Source organism: Anser brachyrhynchus (genome assembly GCF_964034855.1).
Source record: "Anser brachyrhynchus genome assembly, chromosome: 10".
NCBI lineage: Eukaryota > Metazoa > Chordata > Aves > Anseriformes > Anatidae > Anser > Anser brachyrhynchus.
In genome coordinates, this window is record NC_137705.1 from 23,483,332 (window position 1) to 23,507,993 (window position 24,662).

A 24,662-nucleotide genomic window follows, 5' to 3' on the forward strand; every position below is an offset into this window, starting at 1 on the left:
GTTCAGATCCAGAAAAAGATGCAGATGTCTTAGCTGGGACTAAATCCAAAATTCCTTTAATCGTGATAAGTACTACATCACTCTAAAGGCAACTTATTAATGATAGTTTATTACCTACATTGTACTTTCCGCACCTTTGAAGGTTTTAGTGGCTTTTTTGGATTTCCATTCTGACCCTTCTTTTATGCTCAGCTGTAACAGCTTTGTTGTCTTATTAGATTTTCTTTAAAATACGAAAAAAATCTGACTTCTGTGTTCTTTGATATCGAATAGGAACTTGTTGTAATGAGTGTTCTAAAGAATAGCAGGTTTGCTGTTGTAGTTTACGTTTTACATTATTCTTTGCTAGGAATTTAGGTGACTGTAACTGTAGTTCCTGTTGTATCAGCTATGTCAACAAACTGATAGTCCACTGTGGTGATGCCATTTGACATCTACTGTGCTCCAGGTCAAGTGTGTCTGCTCAGTGGAGTTTGTCTCAGCATCTCAACTGTGGGGTGGAAGGCATCACCCAAGGAAGGGGATTCCATTTGTGTAGCTGGAGATACAGTTCAGCCTTTTATTTTTTGTTATAGTGCAAAAGGGAGAAAGGAATTTGGTGCTAGTTTAGAGGTTGAATTTTCTGGGTTGGCAGCAAAGTAAAACATATTTCAGCTTGTAAACTGAGCACGCTTGGCAGGGAAGCAGAGAAAGACAATAAACATGGAACCCCACAGTGCTATTTTAACAGTGTGTTTTTCAGAGAAAATCTGCGCTTTAAGATATGTGCAACAGCTTCCAGAAGCCTGCAGATTGCCTGCAGAAGTACACTGACTCTGGAGGGACTGTTCCTTAGTAGAGAAAACTACTGCCCTGTGAACATAAAAATGTGAAAAAGCGTTCTTGGAACAGCAGACTTCTAGAGCCAGAAGTGAGCAGCAAGCTGCACACAAGGCAAGAGAACATCTTTTCCATAAGTGTGGGGTGGTGGTAGGGAAGAGCACGTGGTATCTCAATTACAGCTTTGTAATGGGTGTTTTCTAATGATTGTGAGGTACAGAGCTGGTTTGGCCCCTTCATACATATGGTGTTTCTCCTCTAAGGACTGGAAAAAAACAACCCAAAGCTTCACAGACCAATGTAGGCCACTGTGCTCTGTGTAAAAGTAAGCCCAATTTCTCTCAAGTTAAAGCATGTATATACTGTTGTGTGAAAGGGCTTTAGTGCTGAAAAACCTAAGACCCAGACCCTTCTTTGGACAGTTTCCATCTTTGGAAAAGAAGTTAGAAGCTTTGTTAGGACAGGGCTGCTTTATTTTTAAAATTCATCTGTGTAGTGTGTGCCTTCCAGGAAAGTTATATTTTGCATAATTCCATGAGGTGGAGCACCTTGGACAGTTCAGAGCCGTAGCTAGAGGTGCAGCGGGTGACCTTTCATGCTCTGGTAGTAAGTTGAAAACCCACCAGAGTTCAAATTGCCAATAGCGCTTAGTAGTTTTGTCCTGACATGTTTTGCCCAACTTGCATCTTTGGTACACCATAGCTCACTTTCTCTTATTTGGAGAGGTGAGAGAGGACTTCGAAAGCTCATATGGAGCTAAGACCTCTGCTCCATGTTTAGACAAAGTCATGTTACTCACTTTGCCTCTAAAATAATAGAACTTTGACCTAAATTTTGATGGAAATGTACTGAACACTGAAACCTAGAGGTTAGATTAATATTTTAGATGAAGTAGTGGTAATATTTGGATAAGTAGCAAATGAAGTACCAAATTATAAAATAACCCCCAGCACTAGAAATATAGGGTAACCACTGAGAAGGTTGAAATCCAAGTGCTCAAAAAATGTGTTTGTGTTAGCCCAAATAGTTACTCTAAAGCACAGATTGAATTAGATACAAGTAGATCATAATCCATAGTGTAATGTAAAATATTTTTTTAGATAAATTATTTTAATCAACGTACTTTCTCAGCTTTTAGCAGATGTAACAACCTCTGGCAACTATTGAGAGAGCCACAGTAATATAAAATGTTTAATTTGTGGAAAAGGCCAATAGGAAGAGCTGGAAATATAGAAATAGGGTGGCTTGGAAAGGCCTTCAGGTTTGGAGGGGGTTGCTTTGTGTTTCAAACACATTAATGTGTTCTAGGCTACTAATCACTGTTGAACTTTTTCCTCCTCCCACTTTATAGTCTGGCTGATTTTTTCTTATCTTTGTCTCACCGCTTTTGATAGTGATTAGTTGGCTCGGTATGATTTTTATCATATTCATCCCCTGTTTGAATTACCCTTCACTATGCAATTATCCTATCACAGAATGTCCTATTTTTGTGCTGTCAGATACATAAAAATAAATGGAAAACTGAAAGTGCTAAACCAATTATATAACCTTTTGTCATCTACTTACTGATGGAGACCCTAGCAAGCAACTCCCCCCACTCCCAGAGTTCATTATTTACATTAGATTTATGGCAGTTCAGGATATTCCTGTTAACTGTTTCTTCCCTAACACTGCCCTACTTGATGGAATTTCAGGCAGGCAGCTTCAGATCTTGTTTTGAAATAATTCTGACACAATTGGAGTTAAACCCATTGAAGAGTGGTTTTGATTCAGTGTTACTAATACTTAGTTTTGTTTATACCTCTTTATCTTTAAGACTATTTAAGACTTCTTTAAGAGATATAAGGTGGGATAAATGGAAGCGTTTCCTGCATTGTACAGCAGTGGTTTTAATTTTACAGCCAAACCCAAATAATCACTTTGAGAGCCTTGCATAGTCTGCTGTCACTTGTGATATTAGTTAATTGCTTTCCGTGGACTTTTAGTGATTTCACTTACAGGAAATGGGCTTGATCTGACTTAATTTAAAGTTAGCTGTGATTTAAAAACAAAACAAAACAGAATTTTTTTAGGAGGTCTCATGACAGTATAGTGAATCCACTCACATTTGAAACTGAAAGGAGTAGGGCGTGATGACAGTGCTCAATAACAAATGACTGCTGTAACAAACCTAAGGGCAGAAAAGAGGTGGAATTAAAACAATGCATTTGCTGTTTTTATTTTTTCTGTTAATGGTGTCATAGGAAAAAAAATGAGGGAAGTGAAAGAAGTCAGTATGAAAGATAAATTATTAGGGAGTATTAAGAACTGTTCTTAAAACTTTATGTAGTTAAATTTCTATTTTCAGTAGATTGACACTGTAAGATGGCAAATAAAGTGTTAAGGATTATTTTTCTTTCAGGCAACTACCATTGCTGCAGTGGAAAATGCAAATAAAAGATTTTTTTTATCAACTTTTTCTACTGTAGCTACCTGGTGTTCATTGTGGGGCTGATTCTCATTATAACTGTGCTGTGAAAAGTAATTGCTGTTGTACAGTAATTCAATTTCTGTGCATTCATGCATCAGTAAGCCAGTGGAGTTTATCTAGAGAAAGCCGGGACTTTAAAGCTTTTTATCATGAAATTCCACATGCAGAGAAACGGTTTTCCAAGGAGTAGAATATCAGCATTTACATTTAACAAACATTTACAATGAGGAGAAATAGATTTTTCTATTTCCTCACCAATGATTTTTACACCAGTCTTCAAACTGTTTTCAGATACTATTAGGGTGATATTGTCTATGCACGGATAAAAAAAAAATGTACTGTCTTTGAAATGTTTATGCTTATTCATATACTGTCTGCACATTTTAGTTTATGAATGTGTATATATGTGCAAGTATGTACCTTTACACAAGCATACATGCTGTAGTTTCTATATATAATATATAGAATATACTAATGTGTTATATAGAATATATAGAATAGATGCAGTTTATTATTGATTTGTATGTATGTGCATATACATGAATTAAGCAAGCAATATGTTAAACTACATGTACTTCATCCACATATCACAAGGTAAATACTGGTGAACTGTTATCCTGACTAATTAATAGATTTTTATTTTTGAAATCTGTAGAATCATCAAGGTTAGAAAAGACCTCCAAGATCATCTGGTCCAACCATCACCCTACTATCAATGTCACACACTAAGCCATGTCCCTTAGCACCAGATCCAACCTTTCCTTAAACACCCCCAGGGTCGGTGATGCCACCACCTCCCTGAGCAACCCATTCCAATGCCTGACGGCTCTTTTGGAGAAGAAATGTCTACTAATTTCCAACCTGAGCCTCCCCTGGCACAACTTGAGGCCATTCCTTCTAGTTCTATCACTGGTTATCTGTGAGAAGAGGCCGACCACCAGCTCCCCACACCTTCCTTTCAGGTAGCTGTAGAGAGCAATTAGGTCTCCCAGAGCCTTCTCTTCTCCATACTAAACAACCCCAGTTCCCTCAGCTGCTCCGTATAGGACTTGTGTTCCAGGCCCTTCACCAGCTTTGTAGCTCCTCTCTGGACATGCTTCAGAGCCTCGATGTCCTTCTTGTAGTGAGGGGCTGAAAACTGAACACAATATTCAAGGTGCGGCTTCACCAGAGCATTGTACAAGGGGATGATCACCTCCCTGGCCCTGCTGGCTGCACTATTCCTGATACAAGCCAGGATGCCGTTGGCCTTCTTGGCCACCTGGGCACACTGCCGGCTCATGTTCAGGCAAGCATCAACCAGTACCCCTAGATCCTTTTCCTCTGCACGGCTTTTAAGTCACTCTGCCCCAAGCCTGTACTCTTTCGTGGGGTTGTTGTGGCCAAAGTGTAGGACCTGGCACTTAGCCATGTTGAACCTCATTCCATTGGCCTCTACCCATTGACCCATCCTGGCAAGGTCCTTCTGCAGGGCCATCCTACCCTCCGGCAGATTGACACTTCCCCCCAACTTGGTGTCATCTGCAAACTTACTGAGGGTGCGTTCAATTCCCTCATCCAAATCATCAGTAAAGATATTAAAGAGGTTGGGCCCTGACACTGACCCCTGGGGAACACCACTGGTGACCAGTCACCAGCTGGATTTCACTCCGTTCACCACTGCTCTCAGGGCCTGGCTGTCCAGACAGTTTTTAACCCAGCAAAGATATACGTATGCTTGTGTCTCTGTGCATATATGTATATAGATATTCATGTTAATAACTATTATATATGTTGGTGAGCACAATACGAGCTTGGTTGGATGAACTCAGAGTCCGTGGCAAGTAACCTAAAGCTGAGAGCAAAAATTCCTGAACAGAGGAAGTTTCTTTCTCTGTGGGAATATTTTGCAGAGCTCTGAATAATTTGTTTATGAAAACTAAGTAAAGAATTCGTACTGAATGAATGAATGTAGCATTTACTTACAAACTACCCACAAGTACTTTACTGTTTTCTTGGCTGGTTTTGGTATTTAACTAACTTCTGGTGTGTTGCTTAATGGTGAGTGCTTCTCTGATCAGACATGTTGGTCAGAGAAGTTAGTGTTTGTTTTCTGGTTGATTGAGGGTGACATTTAGAAGTGGATTTTGAAGGTAAATGCTTAAGTAGACCAATTTCCTATCCACTGTTTAAACATCTTTCCATTCTAAGACTTATTCCAGTTATTTGCTTTTATATTGCTGCTTCCAGATGATGTTACCAAACTCATACAAAAGAGTTATATCAGAAAATGAAATAAAACTCAAGTGTTGGAAAGGTGTCATTAATAAGAAAGGCTCATTAATTAGGTAGGTTTTATTTAATCTTTTTTTTTCTGTTAAAGTATTTTTTTATTATATTCTTCAGTGGACATTTGACTGCTTTTGCCCCAGTTTGCAGTTGAGCCTGTTGTCTCTTCTGCTAATGGTTAAATCCTTACAAGTGTCATGAGTGGGTATAGGGATGAGACTCTAGTATTACTGATGAAAGTCAGAGAAAACTCAGTCATAAGAAAGGATTGGAGAGCATACTGGAGTGAAAAGGCACTAGGGAAATATGTTTGGGGAAGTTAATTTAATAAACGAGAGGTAGAGAAAAAAATATTATGATAAAGTGTTATATTGAAAATGGGAGCCTGATGAAGGACTAAATCTAAAACAAGCTAAGAAGAAAAATGCCAAAGATGCGCCTTTCTGTTGTTTTGTATCAGTTTATTCTTAATAGATAATCTATGAAATAAGAATTGTTGGATTGTAATCTCCAGTTTACATTCCTGCATGGTGGGGAGCTTTTGTAAAAACCTGTTAAATAAAGGAGGACGAGGCTGTTGATCTTATGTTTTCATGTTAATGCAGAGCATTTGCTGAGGACAGGACATGCTTGTGTGGTGGGCTTTTTGTACCTAGATTAGTTTCTTAAAATATCGGCTTCCAAGTACCTAAAGAAACAAGTGAGGTAATTGTGAGGAATATTCCAGGTGAATTATTGAACTTTTTTTTTGAGACAATTTAAATGCACATTCTTCAGTGTTCATTGTGATTTTATTACATTATATTTTTATTCTTATTTTCTATCATTTTGATCAAGGCTAGATTGGGAATGGAATTTTTGAGACGCAAAGGGTCATTGGTATTTCAGAGTCATATAATAGAAGATGAAAAAGTCTTAAACATCAAGGCTTATTACTTTACTAGCTTCACTATTTCTAATTGTATAATAAACACATTCACACTATCCACACATTTCCCTCATTGAGCTAATTTGCATCTGCAGAATTTTAAGGAAAATGAATATCAACATGCACCGTTTAAAATTGTGCTGCTCAATAGATGCTATTCTGATCTCTAATTTTTTTAATTCAGTAAAACATTTTTTTAACTGCTGAAAAACACATTAAATATATAAAATTACTGGAGGAAAAAAAAATTTAAATGGCTGTGGGTGGAAGGAAATTATGGTGAATCAACCCAGTGTCACTATAAATAGTTTCAAACGACAGAATAAAGACATAATGAATAAAAGTGATGGCTATAATTCTGCTAATTGCGGGCAACAAATTAAAGGTTTTCAGCAATATTTTTGTATTCACATTTAGTATTTTAACTGTAATTGTTGCTAGTTACTTTTGGTATCGTTTGAATTTTGCTCAGTTTGACTGGTCCTTCATATGTAGGTGAGGAAATTTCTGTTCTGAAGTCATTAAGAGCTTTACTTTTTGGCGAATTAGATTACACTGGAAAGTGGTTGGTAATGCTCTAACAGTCAGTGGAGTATTCTGTAGCATAGCACATAACCTGTGATAATCATAGTTTGAAGAATATTTAGAGACACCGTGAATATTTTCTTGTTTAGTGCCCTTGGATTTAATTATTGCTTTTCCTGGTGTGCAGAAATTAAGTTCTTCATCAAATGTAGCATTAGCAAGTGTATTCCAGCACAGTTCAGCTAGATCACATATTGCTTCTTTGCTGCTTAGTTCTCTGAGCTTCCCAATAAATGTGTGTATTTGTAAACAGATGCTGCAATGAATTCTGAAAGATTAAATAAAAGAAGCACATGCTTTGTTTTTTTATTGGGCATCTGGTAGGCTTCTCTCATCCTTTGCCTGCATTCCTGTCACAGAGTGGTGGTGTTAGTGCTCAGCCTGTCCTCAGGCATGTTGCTGGTGCTCAAAGGGAATGAAGGGAAAAGCTGCACTCGGCCTTTGCTACCTGCGTGGCAGGATGCAGTGGGAGGGGGAATGGGAGTTAGGAGTATTCTGCTGCCCTCTCTGAAACTGAGCATGGAGATAAGCACATTGATCAAATCTTCATCTAACTCTTAAATGTCTTAAAATCCAGTTTAGCTGAGTCTGCAGAAAACTATTCTGTGGCTGGTGGAGGAGGATTAAAAGAGGCAAAACCTGACAAACCTGGTTATTTGCTCTTTCACATGCATACAGAGTTAGAGCGTTTAATGTTTCTTCCACAGACTGGAAAGAAAACCAGGAAAAACTTGAGATCCTTCCCTGTCTGCTTAATCATTTATTTTTAACAGTACAGGAATGCTGTCATTGTAAAGACTAATCATTTCAAAACAGTTCCGTAAATCCATCTCCCCCCCCCCCCCCCCCGGTTAGAAAGAATTTTCTTCTTTCAGCTTCTGTGTACTAATCTGCATGAGAAGTAGAAAACCGGAACTTCGTAGATCCATTTTTGAGGAAGGGGCAGTAGTTCATATTGATCAAGTTTGGGAGATGAGGAAATATGTATTTGTTTAGATTTTCAGAGTTATATATGTAATCTGGTACATGCAGTCTCCAGAAACTGCCTCCTGAAGGCACTCTTGCGTGGTTCTGCAGATGTGAAGCTCTCATTGTCCTGGTACAGCTTGAAATAAATAAATACCAAAACAAAGCAACTTGAACTGTGCTTTGAATTTTGGCTGCCTTTAACACTCTGGCCAGTTTGTATCTGTGATAAAAACCAAACCAACCCACCAAACAGGAGAAAAAAAATAAAATCAGTCCATATGATCTAACCAGTCTTAGGGAATTTAGTGAGTTTATTTTGGAAGTTCAAATTCAGAAGAAAAAAAAAATACTCTTAAGGAGAGGGGGAAAAAGAGACTTTGAGAGAAAACATAAAAGCATTTTCTTCTAAAAATGATTATGATAGTTTCATCTTTAGTTCTGAGAAAAGAAGTGAAAAGTATTTAAAGATAGTGCATTCAAATATAGAACACTTATCTGAAAATAAAGGTAGAGAGAAAAATCAAACCAGCCACTTCACAGAATAATGCATTTATTAGACTTCATTGCAACAGTACATAACATTCAGACTTTGCTATCAACAACATAAAATAGCTTTCCACAGAGCACGAAGAAAACAGTAAAGGAGCTTTGGAGGAAAAAGCTAGGAGGAATTAGCCTCATGTATCCTTCTGTCTTATCACTGTTTTAGAGAATTAGCATATTTTAATATTTAACATTATTTTAACAAAAATAGTTGTATTTACAACTTGGTGTTCACTGTGTGATTTACACTAGTCGCTTCAAGTAGTAATTTTTATAATCAGTATTTAATTCCACTTGCATAACTGTCACCTTTTCAGTTATCTTTTTTTTTTTTCATATTTTAAATGTTAAATCTTTTTTTGGTATGATAAACATGATTCTTATAAATACTGGTACTTCTAAGTCATGAGAATTTAATAAACACCACTCCGATTCATCTCCCTTTTAGGTTGTTTACTGGTATTTATTATTAACTGACTACTTTAAACGTTCTCTTGAGGAGATACCCCATGGCTTGCATGCTGTTCATATAATATTAGTCTGTCTTCTGAAAACTGACACACATTTAATGCTTACATAATGAATGAAAGTATCTTAAAGAGACTCCTCCATGTGGCATGACCTGTGTTAGCACAGAATGGCTGCTGGTGCTGCTGCTGCTGTTTCCCATTACAGGACTGGTGCTGAGCAGATCCCTTGGGCCTCTGCAGCACTAGGGAACGGTAGGAGCGGCGGCAAGAAGCTTCCTAATGGCTTTCTTAGTAAATGATTGCTTCTCAATATTTTGGGTAGGAGACAGACAGTTCTCACTGGGAGATTCCTCAATTTGGGAAAGGAATGAAATGGCCTAGCCCCAACTTGGCAAAGCGTGCTCCTGGGTGTGTGGCAGTGGGCCTGGGTGTCCTGCTGCCTTCTGCAGCCACCTGCTGCTCGTCGCTGGTGTCCCCTGCTGCTGGGTCCCCTGCTGCTGGAGCAGGAGGGGCATCAGGTCCCGAGAGCTGGATTCCAGCTGGCCACCTGGAATTGTCCGTGCTGAGCTAGAGGCAAACTGGTGGCAGAACAGTTTGGTGGCTGTTGCCAGTGTAAGTCTGCATCCACCCAAACTGTTGCGAGTCTTCCTCCACAGGGGCTCTTAAAGCACTCAAAAGCACTTTTTCTAAGACAAGTGCTGTAAAGAGAACCCGTTAGTAATTTTTAAGGAGCTCTCGCTCTTCACTCTGCTCCTTATTTGCACTTCCCACACACGTTGTTAGGTCAGGTACCAACAGCTCAGCTTCAGCGGCTGCTGGAACACCACTGGCAGAGGGCCTCCTACAGAGGCAGCCAAGGGCAAAGAGCCAGCAGTTCTCTGTGCTCCCACCTGGGTGAGTTTGACTTTTGTGTAATTAGGTGGCTAGATGCCTGTTTAATCTAAAATACTCTCAGCTTAGTTTTCTCATTATATCATCTCTTGCAGAGCTGATAATGTATTCCTAGTGTACACAGTGTTGGTCGACATGGCTACTTTATTTCTCACCTTTTGGATTTTTAACACTTATTGTTTCACAAGTTGTTCTGCATCATCTCATTTTCTCTGAACACTGCAGTTACTTTCATCTTCTTAATTGAACATATTTATACTTAAGTGTACAGTAAGGCCATCCTGCTCCTTCCCCCAGCTGAACAATTAGAAAACCAGAGAGGCACCAGCAACATGTGTTTGGGGTGTGCTTCTCTCAAATCTTTCCAGACAGTCTCAGATGACAGGGACAGAGGGGGAAAGCTCTGCACAGCCTGGAACAGGGCGAGTAAATCCCTGCAGGTTCATTGAGGCTGGTCTAGTGCCATGTGAAACACTTCTGGGAGATGAAAACAGACTGAAAGTGAGGAGAGATGCTTTTTTTTTCTTCTTCCCCTGGAGAAGGCATTTTTATTATCATTATTATTTTTGAGAGAGTTAACCAAAACATCTAGTTAAACATCTAGTTAACATTCCTATTTGTAATTGTATTTTAACAGCTATTTGAAATGTAATGTTAGTAAGACATCCTGCCATACCGGTAGGCTAACACCTCCTCCAAACCATTTGTAGGTAATCAATTTCTTTGGTATGTTAGCTGCAGAAAGCTGGGCTCTTGAGTTTAAGCTGTAGATTTCTGATTAAAAATGTTTCAAGATAGTAACCTGAAATCTCAGGAGGGAAAAAAAAGAAACTTGTACTACACTTTCTCAGGAAGTAAGGCAAAAATTGGCTCTCCTGCAGAACATACTGGTTTTTAGATTGGAGGCTTCTGCTAGGCAGAAAGGCAACATCACAGGAATGACTAAACCTGCTGGACACTGAACCCTATAGCACTGAACTTCTATTGGTACTTCAGTCTTGGACACTGGAGATAAACCAGCTTTACAGGTGATAGGAGTGGTGTAAAGAATTCTCTGTAGCATTGCTGCAGATTGATTTGACCGATCAGTTAGTGTGCTTTAAAATAATCTGATAAGATTTCAAAAAACATACAAAGATGGGGTCTGAATGTGGATTTGCACAAAAACATCCAGGCTATTCTTTCCTTGTACAGAAATGAGGATCATAAAATATTCATGTTGTAGAATTAGAATCTGCAGAAAGAACAGTTGAGGACCACAGCTCTGCAAAGCTGTGCTGCAGTATATGGGTGTAAGAGCAGGTACGGGGTGTGATGTGTGCTTGGCATTGCTTTTCTGCTTTGAGGTGGTACAATGCTAAAAATCCTGGGGGGGAGCATAAGTGTGATTTTGTTTTTGTGGTATTTGAAGTTTTGGAGGGAGAAACTTTATGTAGCGGATCTTTAAACTGTCTGTCAAATGTTGTGTCATTTGGTGCTTTGTCTTTGGTACTGTGGCAATAGTAAAAAGAACAGTATAGTCATTTGTTTCAGGTAGCAGCTTGATTTCAATGCTGCATAACGTGATTGCCTTGTTAACTTCATTATATGTTTTAAAATTAGTTACCCTGAAGAGAACAAATGATAAATTATGGAGAACACTAACTTCACTGCCTGTAAAAATAGATACAGCTATGTGTTTCTGGATCAAATGCATTTCTCTGTCCTTTAAGCTAGCACAGCGTATCTTGGATAATTGCTTCTGGCAATGCTGTGTAAGTACTCCAGGAGGACAAACAGTTTGAGTAAATCATAACAAAAAAGGTGTTTCATGGAAGAAATAAACAGTTACAAGCTAATACTATAAATTGAAGTTTTATTGATGAAGCTGTTTTTTATTATAAAGGTTAAATTACAGCAATCATTGAGGCACAAAGCACTACAGAAATACTATGTTATAGAAAAAATCTTGTGCCCTTTATTTCTGATGGGTCATTCCAGTGGGATGAAAAAATGCCCCCAAAAGATGGTATGCAAGAAAAAAAGGAAATAACTGCTCTGTATCAGTGAGTGTACTTATTTTAAAAACAAGCTGGAATTGGAGAAGCAAGCTGTGCTGCAGTAAAATGCACTTAGACTGCACTTTGAGATTTCATGCATCTTCACATCACCCTTCCCAGATTTATCATGGCATGGGTTGAGCATGAGAACCTCCCCAAAGGATTACAGCACAACTTCCTATGTGTGTCAGCAAAGCTCAGTGGGATATCTGAGGTTAGTTCTTTAACTCTCACGTGCAAGGATAAGACAGTTTAAACCCATTTCTTCTGTATAATTGAAACAACTGGCAAATCTTTGGCCCAGGCAGAGGGCCCTTTAAAGGAGAACACCAAAAACCCCTTTGCACTTCACTGTGTTTCAACAGTGGATTGTTTTGTTGAGTTTTGGTGTCCTTTGCAGCTAGCAAAATGAGGGGATTTTGTCCTCTACCACACTCTAAGCAGACTAGAAAAAAATCTGTAATTAAACATAGTGGGCTTATATTGAAATTTTTCTTTATATTGAAAGAAAAAATTTCTTAGGAAAGTCATGTTTTTATCACTTGTGATGAGTGATGGTAAATTAGCACTTTGTAAATGTGCCAGTAAAGTAGTAATTCTAGAGTCATTAATTTTGCATTTATCTTAATTGTGTTACTTTCATGGATATTTTTGGAGTTTTTTTTTTTCACACGAAAAATATTACTGCTGTTATTTTTGAGATGAGTCTAAGACTGAATTATCTTATTTTAATGCAAATATTTTTGACATAAGATGGAAATAGTGCCTTGATTTGTGAATTAAGCAATTTTCATTTAAATGTCACTGAATCATTATAGAAATGGGCGTAGCTATTTTCCTTTTGCTTTTTGATAATTCCATGATCTAGAAATTAAATGAGTAGCCTCCTGATCTTTCTTTTTGACTGAAGTTCAATAAGGAGTTAAATTCATGAAATACAAATCTGTAGGTGGCTATCAGCATTAACATGCTGATGAACAACATTTCGTTCAAGAAGCCCTTAACGAACTGATTGCTGGAATGGTGTCCTAAAAATAAATGAAAATTATTTTTGTCCTGTTTTGGTCTTTCAAAGTATACCCTGCTGGGGAGGGATTTGGAGCTCTCTGCAGTAAGACTCTATACATGCTGGCATTATATGGTGTGATAGCGTACACTGATCAATGTTAGGCTTTTGAAAGACTAAGTTTCCTAAATGTAAAACACTTCTCCCCCCCCACCCCGTTTGTCTTCTCCCTGTTCATCTCATTTTCTGAGCACAGATCAGTGTGGTGTGGGGTCCCACAGACTGGGCTTTCACAACCTCCTTCTGAGTCTTCATCTTTTCTGAAGAGGAAGGGAGGGAAGTGAACCACCCGGGTAACAGCTGTGTGCAAACCCAAAACGGTATTCAGGAGATCTGAGTATCGCATGGTAAGAGCGAGGGAGTAACTCCTCAGAATTAGATGCAACCCCAAAGCATAAAGACTCAAACATTACAAACATGAAGCTTCATTTGATTTAAAACAGTCTGAGGTATTTGGCTCTTTTTTTTTTTTTTTGTCTTTGGACATTGAAGTTCAGCTTTGCTCTATATACTAACATTAACACTGGCAGGCAGGAACAGACACGAGAGGCATATGTTTACTGCAATTATCAAATATTGCTTGTCTATTTCAGCCCCTTCTACCTCTGAGAACATGGGCAGTATTGTGCATGCCCTTTCCAGATGCAGATGACGACAGTTTTGAACTTTCCCCAATACCCTGTTTGAAGACACAATTAATTGGTAGAAATACACTTTATCACTTCATTTCTCCTGATGACCATAATGCAGGATAATCACAAAAACACTTCACAGAATCGCTTGCTGCTTTTTATGACCAAGTAGGTGGTGTGTGTAGTGCAAAGCTGTAGGGATAGAGATTAGTTAATTACTTCAGGCAATTCCAAGTGACAGTCTGCACCAAAGGAATTATCGATGCCTTGGTAGATTTTTTTTTTAAGCCAGAAGCTATTGTAATTCTCTGTTTTGGAGATTCATAGAAATTATTTAATTACCTTGGTTCTTCCCTTTCCTTTATGCACAAGTTCTCATTAAAAACTAAAACTTAAAACAAACAAAAAAATCCTGATCACTGTTTTTTGGCTTCTGTACTGAACGCTGGGGCAATTAATTCGCTTGTTCCATGCTATGTCAATGCTGTCCACCACTTTCTTCCCAAACCCCTTGTGGTCTGGCTGCCTCCCTGTCAAAATGCTTACTAGTTTTTGAAGAACTTCTGATGCTTTTCTACTGTTTTATTGGATTTTTAAATTTTGAACTACTTGTTAATCTTCTTCCCTGTTATCTTGAGTCTTCTGAAAACTTTGTTTAATCATGTTTAAGTCTAATTTGCACTGCTGTGTTACTCATCCTGTGGTGCCTCATCTTACCTTTTAATGTTTTCCCTTTGTCTTGTTCCTCAAGTATTTTAAACGAGGATGGTGTATTTTCTGCTTTCTCCCACAAGTCAGTTATTTATCTTTGCTATTGTAAACTGAAGGACATCAGGATTGCCTTCCTTATTTAATCTTTCAGATACACGTTATATTTATGTATATAATGTATCTTATTTGAATTATATATTCAAAGGAGAAACTTTAATTTCTCTTTTGATTTTTGTTGTCTGAGCATACTGTTTGCTAAAGAACCAGTGGCTGTAAGGCCCTTTGTTGTGCATTGCTTTCCATGCATGACTTTGCAGGACAGGCACTTTCCCTATGAGAAAAATTAAGACAACCAGATCTTCACAAATTTACAGCTGTTCTTTTAGGCAACAACAATGGAGAAGATGGAAAATCCACAAGGCAATTTTTTTGTTTAAATGAAATATTAATTTTGAAAGTAGGGGGTTGAGAAGAACGCTTCTGCCCTTTCAGAATGCTAGAAATGATGATTGTAATGAAACCATTTACGCTAACTGATGTTAGCTGTAGTTGCTTTGATACACACACACACACATATATATATATATGTTATTTGTATTTTCTTATGTGAAATAGTCAGAGCTAAACCACATTGGTTTGGCTTGGTTTGTAAGAATCAGCATTTAAAATTTTTCTATTGCCCTGGGGGAGCTGGAACTATTGTGAATTTGGGAGAGGTTCCAGCCACTCCCTGTTTCTAGAACTGGGTTATCTTTAATTGAATTTGCACTCTTTTAATATACTGACACATTTTAAAACATCAGTCACTTAAAAGCTATGCTGCCATGTGGCTCAAAATTCTTAGTGAAGCAAGTCACTTCTTATAAAGAAAAAAAAAGAGTTGTAGTGGTCTAGGATTTGAAGGAGGATTAGAGAAGTTTATTAGAATATTTTGAAAGATTAATTTGCTAATGGTAAGATTTGAAAGTCAGTTTGTATTATACAGGTATAACCCAGTCTGAACTTTGCAAGACTCATCTTTCCGCATATGTATGTGAGTAGTATAGAGTGGAGCAAAAATGAAGTTGTCAGCATGATCCCTGATGATACAGCCTGATGATAGCACAGAAAAGAATGTGATTTTACTACAAGACCAACAAAGTAGCTAAGCACAATTTTAAAACATTGTATAAGTAACACAAAATAACGATAACAATCACTTAATACAATATTACATGTAATATTACAATATCACACTTTGTTAGCACATTTTAAATGTATCGGATCAGTCTGTAGGTATATACAGTTTTACAGTATTTTTTTGAATGCATGGCATGTATAGGAGCACCATTACCTTACATAGATGCAAAATCATGAAAATCCATCTAGGCCTTCTGAGGATTACATATATTTAAGGATATAGGATGCAATCAACATAAACTCTAAAATGTTTCACATAAATCACTAAAATATTTCACCTAAAATGACAAAGTCATCAAAATTAGATGCCTTTCATATACTATGCATGATTTAAACAATTTTAAATAGATTTGTTCCTTAGAAAAAAAAGCTAAGAATCATGGTATAATGTAGTGTTTCATGTCACAAAGATTATTGATTTTGCATGATTCTTACTGTGTTGTAGAGCACAGGCTCAAGAGAATGAGCAATATCCCACACACAAATATAAGCTGTTCCTGAAATAAACATTGTGCATTTCTCCAAGGAGAAGTTAGTGCCAATCCTGTTCTAGAAGCTCCATGCAGGATAGCCCTACATTTGTTTCACTCCTATGTGAGACAAATCCATGCTGTTCACGCAAATCTTACAAGGCTGGAATCTCTGTGGGTACCGAAGTAGTGACAGATAATATACTTTTTCTTTTTACATGGCATGTCACTCTCTAGTGTGAAGAGAAAATTAGAAGGGATATTAAAGATCATAAGCACTAAACTAGGTTGCTTTTAATTTGTTGGGGTAAAAGTCAATTACAGGATCAGGTAAAGTCACAGATATTCACTGTGATTCTGCAGAAGCTGGCTTAAAGCTCCAGTGCAGAAGAACCTGTGATGACATATATAAAACATAGCGTTTGGATAGTCCCATTAGTATTAACATCTTAAAAATAAGTGTTTTCTTTAAATCATTTAAAATATTCAATGTGTTAACTCCAAAATGAAAATTCATGCCAGTATCAAGAAAAATATTTTTTTCAGGCTGTATATATGACTGTATTTAGTTATGAACTTCATATATGGTGACAAGAGTAACTGAATGTCAAAACCTAGTTAATCCTTTGCTTTCTATCTGCTAAAGCTAACATTTACTAAATCACTAGGATGTGGGCGCCTGTCCACAAAGAAATTATTAGGACCAACACCTATGGATAACAGTTTTACAGCAGAGGTTGACCACCAGCCTGCAATGCTAATTTAGAAATATTGCTTTATCTGTTGTAAATGTCTTCTATTTGGTTCCCCTTCATTGTGTTACAAAGCACTAAAAGTGGAATGAGAAAGTAGTATGGTGACCGTTGCTCCAGAAGTTAATTGTACTGCAATCTAAGGTCTCAAAAATCGATAGTCTAAACAACAACAATAAGATTTCATCTGGAATGAAATTTCATTTGGTCTGATTTCACTTTTGGTTGCTTATAATGCTTCTTGGGAGACAAGCATGTATAACCTACTGACAGGAAAGCAGCCTATAAAATTTTATAAAAACATAATCTACCAACTTTGTAAGTTTCCATGTTGTTGCTTTATTTCCTTTAAAAAGGGGGGGGTAGGGCGTGGGGGGTGGGGGAGGGCTTTTCAGTGACAGTAATTCATCTCACACAGTTCTGGTTCTTTTGAAAGTCCAGCCTTCCTTTTCTACTGGTTAATTATTTCTCATGATACTGATTTATGAAATGCTGCAAATACAAAATTAATGTATGAATTTTACTCCTTTCTCTAGGTGTTATTGTATTAACTGTTTCAGTCATCTGGTGTGACAGTATATGTGAATTAGATGATGCAAATCATATTAATTTGTTGTTCTGGTGCAGTAATCACAATAATAAAATAAGAAAACGAATCATTCTTTACATTATAACAAATGGAGAAAATTGAAATTAAATATTGCTGGCTTGCAAGGTTTGTAGATCCACTTGCATACTCTCACTTTTATGTAGATCTGAGTATCTCTTCAAATGTTTTACATGTTAGCGCTTCTGTGGTTAAAAGCTGTTAAATTGTTCCCCTTACCTTTCTTTCATTGGGGAATTCAAGTACTCTGAGCCAAAATTAGCACTCAGGTCATTACAAAGACACTGCTGATATTGTATTTCATACTTAATGAATCTTTATTGGCATCTGGGTCTAACCTTGACTCTGCTTAGTGAATCATAACTTGGCAGTCTGAGTAGGTGTGCCATTGTCCTATCTATTTCCAGAGTAAATAAAAATGTTTTTTTTTTTTCCAGGTATTGGCAATTTCATAATAAAATGCAGTCTTGTGGTTTTTATAAAGAAAAAAAAATGCTAACAAACACATGGATTTCTAAGACTATATCTCAAACATATGGATCTCTAAGACCTATCCCCGAGGCAGTTGGGCAATGCTCTGGAGATGCAATGCTGGACTACCTCTAGCTGGACTCCCTCGTCTGAGTGCATGTGCCTGCTCCCCGATGTCAAGGGGAGTTGGATGGTTTAGCTCTGAAGCAGTTATAGCCTGAAAAGCCCAGACTCAGTAACTTGCTAGCAAGGAGCTAGATTTCTATGTAAAAAGCTAATTAAACTTAGTAAAAATAAAAATTCAGATCTCATTGATTTTGGTTGTGGGAGGCGGGGAGGGGAACAGCACATTTTTTGTAAGGTCAGGTCTAAACTCCTAGAATAAGGACTACAATGTAAGTCCAAGTGTAAGTCTCCACTTGAATGTCATTTCTTTGGCTGAGCACCCTTGCTGGCTGTCAGGTGTTCAGAGGTCTCTATCATTTTCACTAGAAATGCCATTCTCTTCTTGCATGCGTAAGAAGTCTGACAAGGTTTTAGCCAACTTTAATTTTTTGATGTCACCTTTGTTCTTTTTGTTTTTATTTTAAATCAATTCTTTGTTTTTAAACCTGGGGGCTATTTCCTTTTCTGTAGTTTTGATATACGTTCAGCTCATGCACTCATAGCTTCTAGGGGTCATAAAGGACCTTTGCTGCTTCAAAAACATGTCTTTAGTGACTGCAAGGGATGCTGTTGCGAAGTGGTCTTGGGGCAGTGTTTTGGATCTTTTCTCATTACAGCAACTAATCCAACTTTTGCCATAGGGCATAACTAATACTTCTGCTCTGTGGATGTTCCTCACATTTCAGAAATTGTCATATGTACCGTATAATATAGGAGGGAAATGTTGAGAGCAAAGGGTTTTGTGGGACTTAAGTGAAATGTGGAATACTGCAATCAAGGGGGAATATTTAAATGTCTCACTTAACCTGTCAGGCAAAGTAGATATGCAGTGATGTACATGTTCTGAGAGTTATCAAATCTGCTGCACGCAGTACCTTCCAAGAGATACCTTGAAACAGGAATGCAGTGCAAATGAATTCTGTACAGCACTTCCCCCATCTTCTGGCATTGACATCAAATTTGGCTCAGAACAAGACAAAAAGGGGGATGAGGGGAGCAGAAAAAAACACTGAAAACTGTAGAAATATAGAGAGCTCCTAGAAATGTTACAGTCCTCACTGGAGTGGCGAAGCAGCAAAACTAGCGATATGATTTGGTGTATTCTTTAATTTTAATACCCTCATCTATTCTATCTGGAAATAACTTAATTAAAAAAAAAGAAAGAAAAGAGTACCACCAAGGCATTGATTAATTTTGGGGCTAGCTGTGTGAAATCTCTCGGTCTGAGTTCACAGTATCACTGAGCTTCATTTCCTGTGGATTTGAAAATAAACCTGAAACCTCAAGGATGAAATGCTACTGTGGTTCGCTTTATTACTCCAAGAATATAATAAAGCAGCCTGGAATTAGCATTTTCTCCCCACAGGCATGCTGCTGCCATAGGTAGCTGCCTTCTTGGGGGTTGGTTATGAGCAGCGGTCTCCTCTGTTGCTGTTGCCCCTCATTTACCCAGCATCAATCTACAGGTCTTTGTGCTGACTCTTAACCCTGATGGTTGCTCTGTGTACAGAAGATGGACTTAGAAAGTTAATCTGCCTATATTTTAATGAGCAAGGTATACTATTCTGTAACCCTCTCCTTTCACAGACACCAGGAACTGGTTCCTCTCTGTGCTGCTGCAGCATCCATGCAGGTGATATTTTTATCCTAGTAGCTCATGAGAAATACTCTGAAATGTTTATGTACCTGTTACAAGAAATTTCAGAGACAGGAAAAATCACCCTCCTGAACCCAGAGCTGGCGGGGTTCTTGATGATATTTCATTGGGTGGTCCCAAACTTCAGAAACCTGATTTGGACAAAGGAGAATTCAAACTCTTTGGCTGAAAGTGTGCTGTAGGTAGTGAGTGGTCAGAATCACGTGTCCTATAACTGACTGGGATAATGAAATCTGGGTCCTGCCTGATGGGGTTTCAGAGTCCTGAGTGAGTTCCAAACCTGGGGGCTCTGGAAAGATAGCTTTCAAATTACCCTAGAGTTTCACAAAAGGGTGCAAACAAGTACGCAGTTCCAGTGGGGAAAATATCATTATTGGCTTAATTTCTGTTGTGCAGAGGAACTTGTTGGAAGTTGGTTTACCATTCACTAGGGAAAAGTGAACTCCAATAGGAGTACACGGCAAATAGCCTAAACTTTTCCTTTTGTCCGCTTCACGTACAAAGCATGTCTTTTTGTCCTTGCTTTCCGTTCTGTGTGTATATTACTGTGTAGGTTTAGAAAAGCGTATGAATGACTGAAAAGTAACAGCTAAGAGGCAACACCAACTCAAGGAACTTTACCAAAGTTAAAAAAATAAATTGTTGCATATGTATAATCATTTAGGAAGAAGAAAAGTGCACATTTGTGACAAGTGGGAGGCTAGGATACTGCTGGAACTCAGTGTGCTGGCTGTCCTTCTGTATGGTATCAGTGTAATACCCTGATTCAGGTCTGAAACGTGCAATATGATCATATTTGTGTTTGGAATTAAGTTCTCTTACTCCCTGTTCAAGTCTTTTCAGGTGTGTTTTTTGTTGTTTTTTTGAAGCACAAATGGTGGTCAGTAAATGTAAACCGGTTCTTGCAGTCAATCAAAAACATGGTATGATATATGGCTTGAAAACACCGGGCTCCTCTGCTTTTAAATTCTTAAATAAAAGGTTTTTAAAACGTTTGCCTACAGTGATGTGCAAAGACAAAATAGACAAAAATAGCTTTCTAGACAAAATAGCTTTCTGGTTGCAAAATCTGAAATGTTTAGACTGTAGGGTTTCATGTTGTAATGTAAAGGTGATAGTTGTTTGCAGGTTGGTTGGAAATATTTCCAATATTTGTTTTCTCTTGTGAAAGAATTTCACAGTTTCTAATATTTTTAGGCAATGTTAATTGAGGTGGAAAAAATGTGTGTAAAATCGGTTAAATGAACTGAGAAGTGAATGACTCCTACAACAACTTCAAACTACTTTGGGGATGTAAATAGTTAGACATCTCAGCAGAGCAAACCACGTAATTTTTCAAGGTTTGATTTTCATACATAAACAATATTGAATATAACAATTGACATTCACACTGAGGGATTTAATATTGCAATTTGTTAAGGTGACTGAAAAGACATTTTTCCAGTGTTACTAGTATACCTGCAGAAAACAATCATCTGTCTTAAAGCATGTAGGTATCTCATTTAAATCCATCAAGTTCCTTGTAACGGTTGAAGCTGAAAAAGAATACTTTCCATTTTGAAGAAGTGGCACTTCCAAATAAGTTTTAGCTCTAGATCTAGTAAAACAAAGCAGAACAAACCACCAAAACCTGACTTTTGTTTCTTCGCTTCTGTGTCTGAGTAATGGGATGCAAAAAGAGTAGCTCTTCCTGGTACAAGTGATTCAGGGAAGGTGACTGTGCTACCAAGGTTATTAGAGAATTATGCATTTCACCTTTAAAGTGTTATCTGTCACTGCGGCTTATTATTAGCATATCTTTTGAAACTACTTTTTTTCCCCCCTGATGCCATGGAAAATGTAAAGCAAAATAGAAGTGGAAGTCAGAAACAACAGTATTGTTTATATGTTGGCATGGTATTTTTTTCTTTCTGCAATCTTTTAGAATGGCAAGAAAATTATTTTAAAAACACTACAAACCTGTATATGATGCAGGGCAGACTAGCCTAAGCCAGTATATTCTGCATAAATGTAAGTGTTGTTTTTGAAACTGCCTATAGAGATGGGATATTCCAAAAGCTTATATTAGGACTTTTTGTTCAGTTCTAGCCTAGCTATATTCCTCAAAAGCATTGTTTTAAGATGGAGTTGTTGGATTGATTTTCTTTAATTCTACTTTCATTTTCTGATAAAGACAAACTACCTGCCTGGTAAAGTACTGTTGGACTTTTCAACTTAAGGAATCATCAAGTAGATTTCTGGATCATGGCCTGCCAAAGCAGGCTAGGGACACAGTAATTTCCCATGATGTGTGTTTTTGTCAATGCTAGAAGTTAACACATGCAATGCACACCTGTAAAGTTTAGTTAAGACGTTATCCTATTATTCCATGTAGCTTATCTCATCAGAGTTAAGCATGATGATGGTTAGTATGAACTTTGTATCAAAATGTAATTTGAGTTCATTTAGCAACATCCTAACTTAAATCTGGGAGTGTTGCATTATTATATTTACTAGCACTGAACCATTTTTCTACCATATAAAGGCTTATGCATCATCACTTTGTGTAATGAGGAACTGAAATATTTTGCTAGATATGGCTGTGGAGATCCCTGGGACTCAGGGTCTCCTTTTTGGAAATCTCCCTTGAATATCTGAAGAAGAGGGCAATATTACAACTTCCAAAACCTGAAAATTTATTTATGACTTATCCTACACATTCGTGTAATAAAATTGACCTTGCAAGTTTTACTGGTTTATGACTTAGCCAACATTCATATTTCTTAAAGATTCATGAGAAACGTCCTATATATTTTTATTTAAATAACATTTTCTAAACAGTCCTAACAGCCATTGGGGCGGGGGGGAAATAATGATTCATCTGAATCTGCCTAGGCAGCATGTACAAATAATAATAAAAAAAATCAGTGTTCAGGCTGCCAAGAAACTGATACTGTCCTACACCCCTATGCCTAGCCTTTATATCTAAGAGTCCTAAAATTTTTCTCTTGACCTTCTCAGTCAGATAAATGCTACCCAGGGAAGGATATTAAAAGACATTGAGCTTGGCCAACAGGACACGAGTTTGAAAGGACAGTAAATGGTATGTTCTTCACCAAGTGGTGTAACGTCTGCATTGGGAACATGGCAATACCCACATGGAAGTCCTGCAGACAATAGCAAAATACTCTTAAAGCAGTATGTACTGTCATACTGCTCCAAAGGATTGTGTGATGTGGAAGCCTGTACCATATCCCTCTTCCATCTGTGCAGAATGGCTATGGTGCCAGACAGGTAGTAGGCCCTGCTGTCCTCTGCTACACTTCATCTGCTTTCATAACTCCCACTAGTAAAAGTGGAATCATGCCACTGAAATTCAGTGAAATCAATGAAATTCCATATGGCATGAAGTTGGTCACTTGTTTTCAATACAACTCGACTTAGAGCTAGCTATTAATTATGAGGTTGTTTTGGTTTTTACAGTCAGCTGTAGAGCTCTGTTCAAGTTCCTGGGTTTAAAAGCTTATTAGTTTTTAAATAAGCAAAAAGAACCCTCTCTATCATTTGTATAAGAAATGCACAAATTTAACAATTTGCTGGAGCAATGTAACTGATTTTCAGTGCAGCATTGTCAGTTTGCTTCTCTGTAAATTGAGTAAATTTTAACATTTTTAATTTTAAAATTGGCATATATCTTTCTTAATGCTTGAAAATTTTCCTCAAACTCAAACCAACCAAGTAGCCCCATAAAGTATTTGGTTTCCTTTTCCCCTCTTGTTCTTGATAATTCACTGGCAAGATTACTCATGCCTGGTGCTTTTGTAACTCCTCAGTATTCTGATTGCCTCTTGAAGCTCTTCAGAATTTTATTCTTCTACAAATGGCTCAGCTGTCTGGAAAAAGGCCGATTGTTGTTTGCTTTTGCGAGTTTCAGCATTGAGAAGCTCAGTAAAATGCTCTTTTGATCTTCCTGTTATTGCATTTGTTTTAAAGATGTGTTTGCATTTTTGTGTTCATTCTTTAACTTATTAATGTAATTTCTTTACATATTGACATCCTTACAAATTAGTCTTGCTTTATTAGTACTTTTAGTCCATCTTCTCTGCTGCTATGCACATGTTCTGGCTTTTCACTCTGAGTTACAAGCTTTCGAAAGTTTTCTCAAGCCCTCACCTTGTCACTTGTTTTGGACCCTTCTTTGTCCTCTGTATTTCTTATCTCTTTTGGACCTCTAAGCATGTTTCTTGCATATATGGTGCATGTTTCTGTCCATGTTTAAGTTGCCTGTAAAGGAGGTGAGGGAGATGAGTGGCTGGAAAGTGGCTGGAAAGCTGCCTGGCCGAGAAGGACCTGGGAGTATTGGTTGATAGTCGGCTGAATATGAGCCAGCAGTGTGCCCAGGTGGCCAAGAAGGCCAACAGCATCCTGGCCTGTATAAGCAGTGTGGCCAGCAGGTCTAGGGAAGTGATTGTGCCCCTGTACTCGGCTCTGGTGAGGCCGCACCTTGAGTACTGTGTTCAGTTTTGGGCCCCTCGCTACAGGAAGGACATGGACGTGCTCGAGAGAGTCCAGAGAAGGGCGATGAGGCTGGTGAGGGGTCTGGAGAACAAGTCATACGAGGAGCGGCTGAGGGAGCTGGGCTTGTTCAGCCTGGAGAAGAGGAGGCTCAGGGGCGACCTTATCGCGCTCTACAGGTACCTTAAAGGAGGCTGTAGAGAGGTGGGGGTTGGTCTGTTCTCCTACGTGCCTGGTGACAGGACGAGGGGGAATGGGCTAAAGTTGCGCCAGGGGAGGTTTAGGTTGGATGCTAGGAAGTACTTCTTTACCGAAAGGGTTATTAAGCATTGGAACGGGCTGCCCAGGGAGGTGGTGGAGTCACCATCCCTGGAGGTCTTTAAAAGACGTTTAGATGTAGAGCTTAGGGATATGGTTTAGTGGAGTACTTAGTGTTAGGTCGGAGGTTGGACTCGATGATCTTGAGGTCTCTTCCA

At 38.1% G+C, this 24,662-nt stretch overlaps 1 protein-coding gene across 31 annotated transcripts in view; it reads left to right on the forward strand.

Annotated features, from left to right (window-relative positions):
* The window catches only part of CACNA2D3 (calcium voltage-gated channel auxiliary subunit alpha2delta 3), a 530,340-nt gene that overhangs the window by 167,699 nt on the left and 337,979 nt on the right, over positions 1 to 24,662 (forward strand). For 3 of the 31 annotated variants that reach the window (XM_080605868.1, XM_080605864.1, XM_080605867.1), the window contains one exon: positions 743 to 933. The exons of the other annotated variants lie outside the window; for them this stretch is intronic. The gene's annotated coding sequence lies outside the window, so the exon portion shown is untranslated. The remainder of the gene's footprint in view (positions 1 to 742; positions 934 to 24,662) is intronic. 31 annotated transcript variants of the gene reach the window in all.